Source organism: Sparus aurata, chromosome 1 (genome assembly GCF_900880675.1).
Source record: "Sparus aurata chromosome 1, fSpaAur1.1, whole genome shotgun sequence".
Lineage (NCBI taxonomy): Eukaryota > Metazoa > Chordata > Actinopteri > Spariformes > Sparidae > Sparus > Sparus aurata.
The window spans coordinates 6,780,829-6,792,611 of NC_044187.1; positions in this window are offsets into that span (position 1 = coordinate 6,780,829).

Genomic DNA, 11,783 nt, shown 5'->3' on the forward strand with positions numbered 1-11,783 from the left:
GCGACTGTGGTGATTATTTTTCTCATGTTCGGCGCTGATCTTGTTCCCTCGCTGTATGTTTTAGTCTGAAGTCAGTATTTCTGGCTCCGGTTCCCTCTGTGATTTGTACTTTAGGTAAAAAGCTTTTCATCAAATTGCCGACGCCACAGGAGCGAGGTTTAATCGAGAGGCACTCTTCTAAAATGGAAACATCATCGCATCCTATTCTGAGAGCGGGACCATCATGTGAAATTACATTTACTTTAGCTGTAATGAGCAGAACTGGGTCCCCGGTGGGTTTGTGAACCGAGCAGCGCCGCGAAAACACACGAGTCCTGTTCATTCAGACGAGCTGCAGACGTCCTGTTGAAAGTTGCTCAGTCAGCCGTCGGTGATGGACTCACATCAACTCTCACTGTTAGACAGTTTGCTTCTATGAGGCTGATATTTTTAGACATATATTATATTTTTATGTCATATCCTCGTTCACTCAGGATGTGGCAACAAGGGACAATCTGAGTACGGATGCACTGTAGAAACTACAATATGGAAGATCCCACATAAAGTGAACTAAAGTGTTAAACAGGGCGTCTGCAGGTGTCAGACACTTACATTTTAAGCTTATTTGAGCCTTTTGGAGACGCTTCTTACTTTGCCAGGACGAACAAAGGTAAGTGGGATATGTGGCCCCGTGCAGGAGCAGGATTTATGTGGGAGTGTGATTTTTTTTTTTTCCTGGGAAATTTATTTTAAACCTTTTCTTTCCCATTTTCTAAAATGAAAAGTAAAAAGTGAAGGACTTTTGTTCCCCCACTACTTTTCAAGTCATAATCACAGGAGAGGAAACGATTTAGATCAGATTTAGAAGATAGGTGACTAGAAAAATAAAAATTGTCCAGACTAAATAAAACAAAATTATTCTGCAAAAAAGAAAACAAATATTTAGGAATTCTCCTGAAAGAGAAATTCTCCTTACCAAACAAAAAAAAAAAAAAAAATCTCCTGAATAAACGTTTAAAATCTCCTAAAATTAAAAATATACTGAAAAAAGATTCTCATAATGAAACAAATTCTCCTTGAAAAACAAAAATTCTCCAGATTTTTTAAATATTTATTTGCTGGTGATCCATTTTCTAAGTCTGATCTAAATTGTTTTCTCTCCTCAGGTCTTCATGACCTGAAAACTGGTTTAAAGAAAGTTTTTTTCTAACTCTTTCATACATGAGAACAATTCAGATGAAAAAAAATGTACTGGCAAAACGTTTTTCCCACCAGTGTTCATGTTATAAACACAATAAAGAAAGCAATTTAGATCAGAAAATAGATCATCAGAAAAAAAATTGAAAGTTCTCCTGAAATGTAATTCTCCTGGTAAAGATCTCCTGAAAAAATTATTCTCCAGTAGAAAAAACTATTTAGGTAGCTTAGAAATATTCCTGACAGAACAAAAATCTCCTGAAAATTTGCTCCAAAAAGTTTCTCATAAAAAAGAAAAATCTCCTGAAAACTTATGATTATTTTTTCCACCAGTTCTCAAGTTATAAAGACAGGAGAGCAAACAATTAAGATGAGACTTAGAAAACCAGAAAGAAAATACAAACCTCTCCTGAACAAACCAAACAAAAATCCTGAAAATAAAATTCCATCAAAAATAAAATTCCATCAAAAAATTCCATCAAAACGAAAATCAAAAAGCTTTTTTTTTTTCATGTTTTCACAATGAAAAAAAAAAAATCCTTTTTTCAACTAGTTCTCGGGTCAAAAAGATCTGAGAGGAGAGAAAATCAGATTTAGACAATGGGTCACCAGAAAAAACAAATTTCTGTTGAAAAAAAATAAATTCTCCAGACAAAGCAAAAATCCTGAAAAAAAAAAAAAAAAAAAAAAAATCAGAAAAAAAGAAGAAAATCGGGGGAAAAAAAATATCCTGAACAAAATTCCCTGAAAGAAACAAAATTCAAGAAAAGTTCCTAGGAAAAAAAAAAAAAAACAGAAAAAGAAAATTCTTTTGAAAAAAAGAACAAATAAAAATAAAAAAAAATCCCCTGAAAATATTTAAGAATATCCTGAAAAAATGATGAAATTGTATTCTCGATTTTGATGAAAAAAAAAATATCCTGGCAAAACATGTTTTCAGCCAGTTGTCATCTCAGAGGTAGTTATCAGAAGATCGCTGGTTCGATTCCCCTGGTCTGCATGTTGAAGTGTCCTTGGGCAAGATACTGAACCCCAAACTGCTCCTGATGTGCTCGTCAGCACCTTGAATGGCAGCGACCGCCATGAATGTACGTATGTTAGCAGATCAGCATTTAGCTCAAAGCACGGACAAAACGACAAAAAGTATGCGATTTGAAACGCCTTTAGTTGTGCAAAGGATTGTGGGTCAGAATAGCCAGAAAAACCTGCTGCCTTGCACATTTGCAAAGGGACACAGTCGGCATATTTCTGTCACACTGCTTTGACATACTTCCTATCGGACATGACAGCATGTTTCCTGGAATACAAATGAGTGTGATAGAGTTAGTGCTGACACTCACCTTTGGTCTCATGACGGTGCCGGTCTTTAAAGCTCAGTGAAGATCATCGTCACACATTCAACACGGCATGATTCTCTGATTAGTGGCTATTTTTCAGTTAAATGTTACATATAATCATTATAAAGATATTAAATGGAAAAAAATCTCTGCTGAAACATGATCTGGTCACACTGGATGCCACTGTGGATGAAAAAAAAAAAAAGAAATTAAAAAATCCTGGGAAAAAATATTTCTCCTGAAAAAAGGATTTTACTTTAACTGTTTCACACATGAAAACAATTCTCCTGGGGGAAAAAAAATATGTTTTCACAGATCAAGATCACTGTTCAATTCAAACTTAGAAAATGGTTCACCAGAAATAAAAAATCCTGAAATTCTTTTTAAAATCTCCTGAAAGTCTCCTGACAAAACAAAAATCCTATAAAGAGAAAAAATCTCCTATTTAGATCAAACTTATAAAACTAATTACCAGAAAAAAAAAAAGAAAAATCCTAACAGAATAAAAAATCCTGAAAAAATCTCCAGAGAAAAGGAAAAAGTTCTCCTAAAAAAAAAAAAGAAAAATCCCGCTGTAGAAATTTTTTTTATTTGTGTGTTTCACACATGAAAAAATTCTCCCAACAAAACAAAAATCCTGACAAAAAAATTCTCCTGATTTTTTTTTTCTAGAAATCAGGAAAAAAAAACCTATTTTTTTTTCCTTTGATGTTTTCACAGATGAAAAGATAATTTTTTACCCACCAGTTCTCAAGTTCTGAATACAGGTGAGAAAACAATTTAGACCAGACTTAGAAAATGGGTCACCTATAAAAAAAATTAAATCTCCTACAAAACTAAAATTTTCTCAGAAAAAAAAGAAAAAAAAAACATCCTTAGAAAATATTTTTTAAAATTCTCCTGAAATTTAGTTACAAAATCTCTTAAAAGAAAAATCCAAAATGTTCAGTAAATGTTCATATAATCAATTAAAAACATATTAAATGATCCGGTCGTACTGGACGCCAGAGGTCAATGAAGACGCGACACAGCCGTAAGGTCAATCCTGTTTGTTAAAAACCTTTTTTATTAAGATATTCAGATTTTTCCTCATTTTTAATCAGTCTGGTTTCTTTTTCTCTTTACAGTAGTTAATGTGCAATTATCTTTATTACTGGGTCACAGTTAGGAATTCACAAAGTTATTGGCACTTGGAACACATGGGGGAAACACTGGCATGTACAGGGGGCGGGGCAGTGGGGGGAGGGCGAGGGCCGATCGGTCGGATGGGGGGGCGGGGCAACACGGAGGGCTGGGTAAAGGTCTGGGGGAGTGTGCGTGTGTGTGTTTGCGTGTGTGTGGCGGGGGTGAGGTCGGGTATTTCCTTTGACATCAGTAGATGCTACTGCATTGTTTTTTTGTTGTTGTTGGGTTTGTTTGTTTTTTTTAAAATCTTTTGTCGTTTTTACTTCCAAAAGCTCTTGTTTTCACTTTTATCATTTTTCTGGGTTATGAAGGAATAATAAAGAATAATACCTCATGCTGCGAGTGCACATCTAACAATCAAACTTCGATAGTGCTTCTATGTCATAATGTACAGTTTATATATTTATATATTTATAGTGGAAAAAAAAAACGGAGAAAAAGAAAAGAAAAAAAATAGAGTTTCTGCAGAGTATTTTTTTTTTTTTCACCCGACGACACCAGAGACAAGGAAGAGAAGGAATAAAAAATAGTCATTCACGGTTGCTATGATCATATAGACGCCCGGCCCGCCCCGCTGTTCTGTACGTATGATTCTGAGGTAAGACTGTGTTGACATGGACTCTCAACGTGTGTCCCGTTTTCCTGTAAAAACCCTGCGATGTATATGCATTCAAATGGTTCCGAGAGGCGCTCTGCTGAGGCCCCCGGAGGTTTTTTTTGTTCCTGAAAAAACAAAAAAATGTACCTGCTTTTGTAACGGCAGCCACAGCAGTTCAGAAGCTGCTCGCAGCGCTGAGATATATCTGTGGAGATTAAGGTCTGCTATGGCTGAGAGCTCCCGAGGTAAACTGGTACGACTTTTTTTTTTTTTTAAAACTGCATCAGTGACGCGAAGACACGCACACACACGTCCGGCGTCGCATCCTGAGAGTCTGCAGGTGTGTGTGTGCGAGCTTCTGCATCTCAGAGGTTTGCCCGTTTTTGTATTCATTTATACATATACAGTATTTATATATATATTTGTGTGACTGTGTGTTTGTCTCTGGTGTGTGGGGATTTGGGAGAGCGGAGTAAATGGTTCTGGATAGAAGACAACGGAACCTGCAGACGGCAGGAAAAAAAAAAAAACAGACTCGCGGAGCTTGAGGAGCGCGAGGCGGGCGGGGGGTAGGTCGGGCGAGGGGTCGATGAGGTCAGGCAGCAGCGCCGAGGAAGATGAGGAGGAAGGCGGCTGAGCTGGAGAGGAAGGGATGGAGAAGAGAGAGAGAGAAACGAGGAGGATTCAACCTCCGGATCTTGATTCAAAAACAGTCTCGCATCCACTTCCTCTCGCTCGTCTGTTCTCAAGTTTAAGCCAGTTTTTTTAAAACACACTTAGCGACACGACTCCTGACATTCATCCGGACTCTCAGCCGGGTCCCTACACAGGAAAGATCCACCCTCTGGTTACAAGAATTCATCTGGTGACAAGTGGATTACCAGAAGTTTTTGCTCAACATGCGCTGTGGCCGGAACTTTTTTTATTAATCGTTTAGTCATCAACTCTGAAAAAATCACCTTAAACTTTCCAAGAGCCCAAAGTATTGCTTCAAATTCGTTCTTTCTAAACCAAAATCCAAAAGATTCTTCATTTACTGTCGTGAACGACAAAGAAGAGCAGCAAATCCAAACATTCAGGAAGCTGGATCCTGCAAATGTTTGGAATTTTTGCTTTAAAACGTGACAGCTGATGATCAGAATAGTTGGCATTTAATTTGCTTTTGATTGATTATAATTATTTGGCATCTTTCAGCTCATCGTTTTGTTTTTTTAATGCCAGTAAATCAACTGTTTTGACTCCTCGTCAGTCACCGCTGTCACTGAAACGTCAGCTGTCCAGCAACAAACGGCAGATTAACAAAGTTAGCGACCAGCTGATGTAAACAGTTGAGCTTTTTTGCAGCGACTGGAGCTGGTGGAGCCCAAAACAGCTAAAAGCAGAGTCAGTGTTGGACAATAACAAAACATAAAGCCAAATTAATGCAAACTCTCCTCCACGTCTGCAGGATGAAATAATAAACTAGTGCAGCTTTAATAAACAGACACCAGGACTTCATGAATCCAGCAGCACGTGTGATTCTGAGGGTGGATTTTTCCTTCGACATGTTAAAAAAGCATTTCCATACAATACACATGACAGAACAAGTTAAAACCTCACAAGCATTTTGGTGGGAACCGATAACAGGAGGACGCTGAAGTCGTCCATCTTTGCTTCATTGATTGATTTTGAAAATCAGACGTGAAAATCTGCTCGACGTCAGCCGGAATCTGTGTTTTTTAAAGAGATATTCAAACTGTGATTTTTCGGTAAATTCGAAACTTTGTGCTCGTTTGGATCCAATCATTAAATACTTGCTGAGTGAGCAGTTTTCTTGCTGATTTTGTTTTTCTTACAGACCTGGAAAATGATCAGAAATCACTTCATCCCAGATTCCAGATCAGTGTAGGAACCCTGTCTGCACCAACTCCAACCTTCAACCCTTTAAACCCTTCACCCATCTGAACTCTCCCCCCCGTTACTCCCCCCCCCCCGAACACCCAATCAGAGGAGAGTTTGCACAGTCTACGCTCCCACTACCCACCTGGGGGGGAGACAGGTCGATGGGCACATCATCATCATCATCATCATCATCATCATCATCTTTACAGTAAACAAATGTCATCGAGAGAAGAGAAAACAAAAACATACAAAATAAAAAAAAGGGAATAAAAGTACAAAAAGATAAAAACAACAAAAATAAGGAACTTACAAAAAGAACCCTCACATTACATCTCGATCCCACCCCGACCCCCAAAGGTCAACAGAAAGTCCCACTTCTGACGCCAGCATCCAAACCACAGACAGGAAGTGACATAGTGAGCGTGCTCAGAAAGGTGCAGAGGGCTTCGGCTCTCCGGGACAGTTGAGCGCTCGCCCAAAGGTGCTTTTTTTATTTTGTTAAAAGATTATGTCACTCTCTCCTTTGTCACTTTGAATCCTCTCTGTGGGTCTGCAGCCGAGCCGAGATCAGGACAGGAAGCAGAAGAACCGGACGAGTCGTGGACGGACGGACGGACGGGTCGAAGCACGAACAAACAGCCGCTGAGCTCTTTTTTTTCTTTTGGAAAAGTCTCGTCAGCAACTTTTCAATCTACCGACAGCTTTATTTGGCATCTTGGTCCGCATGCGGCGGACATTTTGGCGGGTTTTTGCGTCTTGTGTCGGATTTGTAAAAAACAATGAGCAGCAGAAGCCTCCGGCGCTCTGCTGTTAAGGTGCTCGGATGAATACAGTGATCGAGACTCATTACAATCGTAGCTTTGCGTTGGATCACTGCGTCTTGGGATCTCGCCCTCTGGTGGCGCCGGCAGCTCCTGCGGTTGTGAGACCCCCCCCCTGTTCTCTGAGCCGCGGTAGCTGCGTTTGGCCACCAGGTGGTGTGTGTAAAGAAACGAACATTCAAGCAGCAGTAGCTTATTCTTAGTCGTAAAGCTGGTTCCAGAACCAGGTCAAGTAAACTTACTTTGGGTCGTTTTCTAATGGAAGTTTATGTCGGTTAGAAACGTATTTAAATGGTCACAAGACAATGGAGAGTAAAGGTTTTAACCCGTGAAGAGATTTTCTTTTAAACAGACATTCAGACTTGTAGCCTTTAAATGAAGTAAGTCCAGCGGTGTTCTGTTTGCTCAGACTGTCCGTCCGTCCATCAGTCGGTCCAATCCGTCCGTCCTGCCCGACGACAGCTGCAGTACAGTAAAAACCAAACATCTGTTCCAGCATTTTAAAGCCCAAACCCCTCAAACCCGCCCGCCCGCCCGCCCGCAGCACCTCAGTCATACAACAATCGCAATGCAAAAATATGTGGTTCTCTTTCTCTAAAACTATTTTACAGCTAACCATGTCTCCACTTTCTCTTTTTCCTCTCTCTTTTTTACTTTTTTTTTTTTACACATCTTGGCAACTCTACGTACGTACAAGGTGTTAATGTTGGATTATTAGTAGCATCTGTCTCAAAATACCTCTCAAGGACTACAGTACACTAGCTCAAATGTAGAAAACAAAAAAAAAAAAAAAGAAACACAATAGAAACAGAAAATTTAACGTGAAAGTTTAAAAGAAAATAAAAAAACGTGTACAAAGCTCTTCTAACAAGCGCGACTCAAACTCGTATCGCTTCGAGAAAGCAAACTTCTGCTCTGGCCCCGCTCAACCTTTAGTCGTAACACTGTGCTCAGACATAGCTGCCCTACAAAGAGGCAAAGAAGCTGCGACCTGTGTCCTAAATTAAACAAAAAGATATTCTGTGATATGCAGCCATTGGCACTCGGCTGACGAAGCTTTACCGTTCCACGTTTTGCTCTTTGCAGGGCAGAGGAGTGTTCAAAACTTCTGTAGGAAATCATCCTCTGTATTCTCTCGGCAGCGATCGGCTACCGGCTCCTAACATTTCCTCCCAATCAAAGAGGAAAGGTGCTGTGCTCGTTTGAAGTACGCCCAATTTCTCCAAACCCCTGGATGTGAGAACCCCTGTTGGCCTCAGGAGAACCGGGCCAAGCAACCGACAAGACAGCGGAAAGTGTTGGATCTGCCTAAAACCCTCCACGGTCACAACTTCCACATTCTTTGCTTTTTTAAAAAAAGAAAATCTTCCACAGTGACAAAAGTTACTTTTTTTTAAAAAAGTACAAAACCTTCAACTTCAATCTCGAATTCCCGCCTGTTTTTTAAAAAATTAAAGCCCACGTTTAGACTAATACTGCTGCTGCAGTGGTTCCCAACCTGTCGACTGACGCATTCAAGGGGTCATTAGAAGATAAAAGTACATTCTGATTCATTCATTTACACAAATTATTGCATTTTTATCTTAAAAAGTAGTGTGTATGTTCAATCAGGCTTGAAACTTATTTTCATGCTCTCGAAAAAAAATTAAATTTCTTGTCTTGTTTGACAAAAACAAATAATATTAAATTTATTATCAGCAAATACAAAAAACGAAGCTTTACTTTTCACGTCCGAGCGGCAAAATAAATATTAAATCATCTTATTCTCAGAAAACCTGTCAGGTAAACGGCATTTATTAAGATGTTTATCCAGCGGACGATGTATATTCAGCTGATTTAGATTCTGACTTATTCTGTGTGTTAAACGGTCTTTAGATTTGTATCCAACTTCAGGCAGAATAAGCAGATTAACACCTTCACTAACATCCACTGCGGACAGATGTTTTATCAGTCACAGAGAAACGTGACTAAAAGTGTTATTAAAGAAACTATCATTCCAATCTGGATCAGAGCATTTCTATCACCTCTGATTTAGTTGAAAAACATTGTTTTTTACTTGTCTGGCTTCCTGAGCGTGACAGTTATCGGCATTGATTTTCTTTATTTAAATGAAATGGGAGACGAGGACACACTGGTTCGACTGAACGTGGAATGATTTTGTTGTGGAGTCACAAGCACGGAGAGGTCAGGAACCACTGCACTACTTAAAACCGTCGGCTGATTCATAAATCCATTGTTTCTCCTGACCTGTAAATGTCGACAGCTGGGCAAAAAAAAAAAGACTGCAGATGAGGCGGAGAGCACTGCACTGATCACTGAGATTCAGCTGCAGCCACAGACGTCTTCACATTATCAAATCGCAGTGCTTACAAAAAAGGAGTCGGGTAAAAACATTCAGCCAAATGTGTTTCTGGACATTAAAGACATTTTCTCCACATAATTAGTGCAATTTCAGCTTTGTGTGGGGGGACAAAAAGATCACACCTCAATCTCAGCTCAAGTTTCAGAGGCGTTATTCTTTATCTGGACCAGTTGTGGTCCGGTCAGTGGGCGCTCGTCTGGTCGGGGTCATTTTGAGGGTTTTTGTTTTAGAAAAAGTCGACTGTTTAATTGGCTCAGCCCACGACCCCACCCCTCTGCACAACGCCACGCTACATCAATAAACAAGCACCCAGGTATTTATCTTTGTGGCACAGGGCCAGAGAGAGACGATCACCTCCTCCCCCTCCTCCTCCTCCTCCTCTCTGTCATTAGCCTCCTCCTCTCTCCTCTCACTCTTGTCTCTTTGTCTGGATTGTGGCTTCGCTCATGTGACGGCAGACTGCCGCAATGCCTCATCTGTCCTGGGAGATTCTTAACAAACATCTCCTCCTCAGGAAGAACGGCACCACCTCCTCCTCCTCCTCCTCCTCCTCCTCCTCCCTCTTCCCTCACTGCTCAAGTCTAGGATGATTGTAATTATTTTTTTAACCCCACTTGGTCACTTAGTTCCGTCAGTATGGTCGTTATTTGCGTCATGATTGGCTGCCTGTCGCTCGTGTGGACGTTGTGATTCATCGGACACAACAGCCGGGGGAGTCCAGGGACACACGGACCTCATCAATAGTGTGATTATTAAAAGGTGCAGTAAACATAAAAAACACACAACTGGACCACATTGTCAAATTAGAGGGGGGGGGGGGGGCAGCACACACACATATACACACACACACACACACACACACACTGATGTGCCCGGTCAGATGTACCTCCACCCATTTATTTGCATATTTGCATTCAAATAGCTCACATGCACGCACACACATGCAGCAGCATATTTGGCAGCTCCATCTGTTGTTGTAGACAGCAAACAGTCACACACACTCACACACACACACACTCACTCACGCACACACACGCTGGGTTATACAGATATACGGGTGAGAGTTTGGCAGGGATTTGCATTCTATGAGGAAAATGGAGTCGACACAGAATCAGCAACTGAAGCAGCGGTGGATGGAAAATGATGGTTTACATAATGAAGCAACGAGGGACCAACACTATTTAGCTCCTTCCTCTGTGTGGGTGTGTGTGTGTGTGTGTGTGTGTGTGTGTGTGTGAGGGGAGAGAGAGACATATAGGGACAACAAGGGAGTGAGATAGAAATGTATACCTAAAGAGGAGGTGAGGCGGAAAGAGATGTAAACAAAGAAAATAGAAAACAGAGGGAGGCAGGCGAGGGCAAAGAGGGAGGGAGGGAGGAAATGAAGAGATGGAGGGGGGGGGGGGAAGAGTGTGTGTGTGTGTCGCTGTCCCGTGCAGGAGTACAGGACGTTTAACCAGGCGGAGCCGGGATGTTTAGGGAGAGAATCTAGAGGACGAAGAGGAATAAAGAAGGCGATAGAAGTGCTGACGATCGCCGGTGTCTGAGTCTATTTTACTTTCCAGTGATGTAACGAGCAACATGGCCGCAACACATCTGCATGCGATGTGGCACAGATGTATAGACTGTGTGCTGAGGATATAGATGTGTGACTCTGCAGATGTGTGTGTGTGTGTGTGTGTAAGGCAGAGGAGGCAGACAAAAACAAACAGCCACTCATCTCAACCTCTGCGCACATACCACCCACTCACACACACTCACACACACACACACACACACACACACACACACACACACACACACACACACACACACACACACACACACACAGACCTTGCAGAGCTGAGCACCCAAACCACCCACACACGGTGACAGACATGCGCAGTCGCCACGTGAAGCCAGACACACACGTATGCAGCACATAGATCGAGACGCAGACCCAGCCTGGCATAGGCATGCGCATTACACACACACACACACACACACACACACACACACACACACACACACACACACACACACACTGTACCACTGTCAAAGGCTCTTTCGAGTGAGGAGGCAGACATTAACATGCCATAAATGGAGATGGAGGGAAGCGAGCGGGGAGGAGAAAAACTGCATACATACATTAATATGCACACACACACACACACACACAAAGCATTAAAAACACACCCACACATTATGTTTGCCCACAGATGCGCGCACACACACACACACACACACACACACACACACACAAAGCCTTTACAAACAGCTTCCAAACCCACCCTCCACACACACACACACTTACGTACACACCAGTATGCATGCATGCGTTCACACCGAATCATCCGACCGTCCCAGCCACCCCCCCTCCCCCCTCTCCCCCCTCTCCCCCCTCCTCCACCTCTTCTCTAGGGAGGCTCGACTGTCCTCTCCTT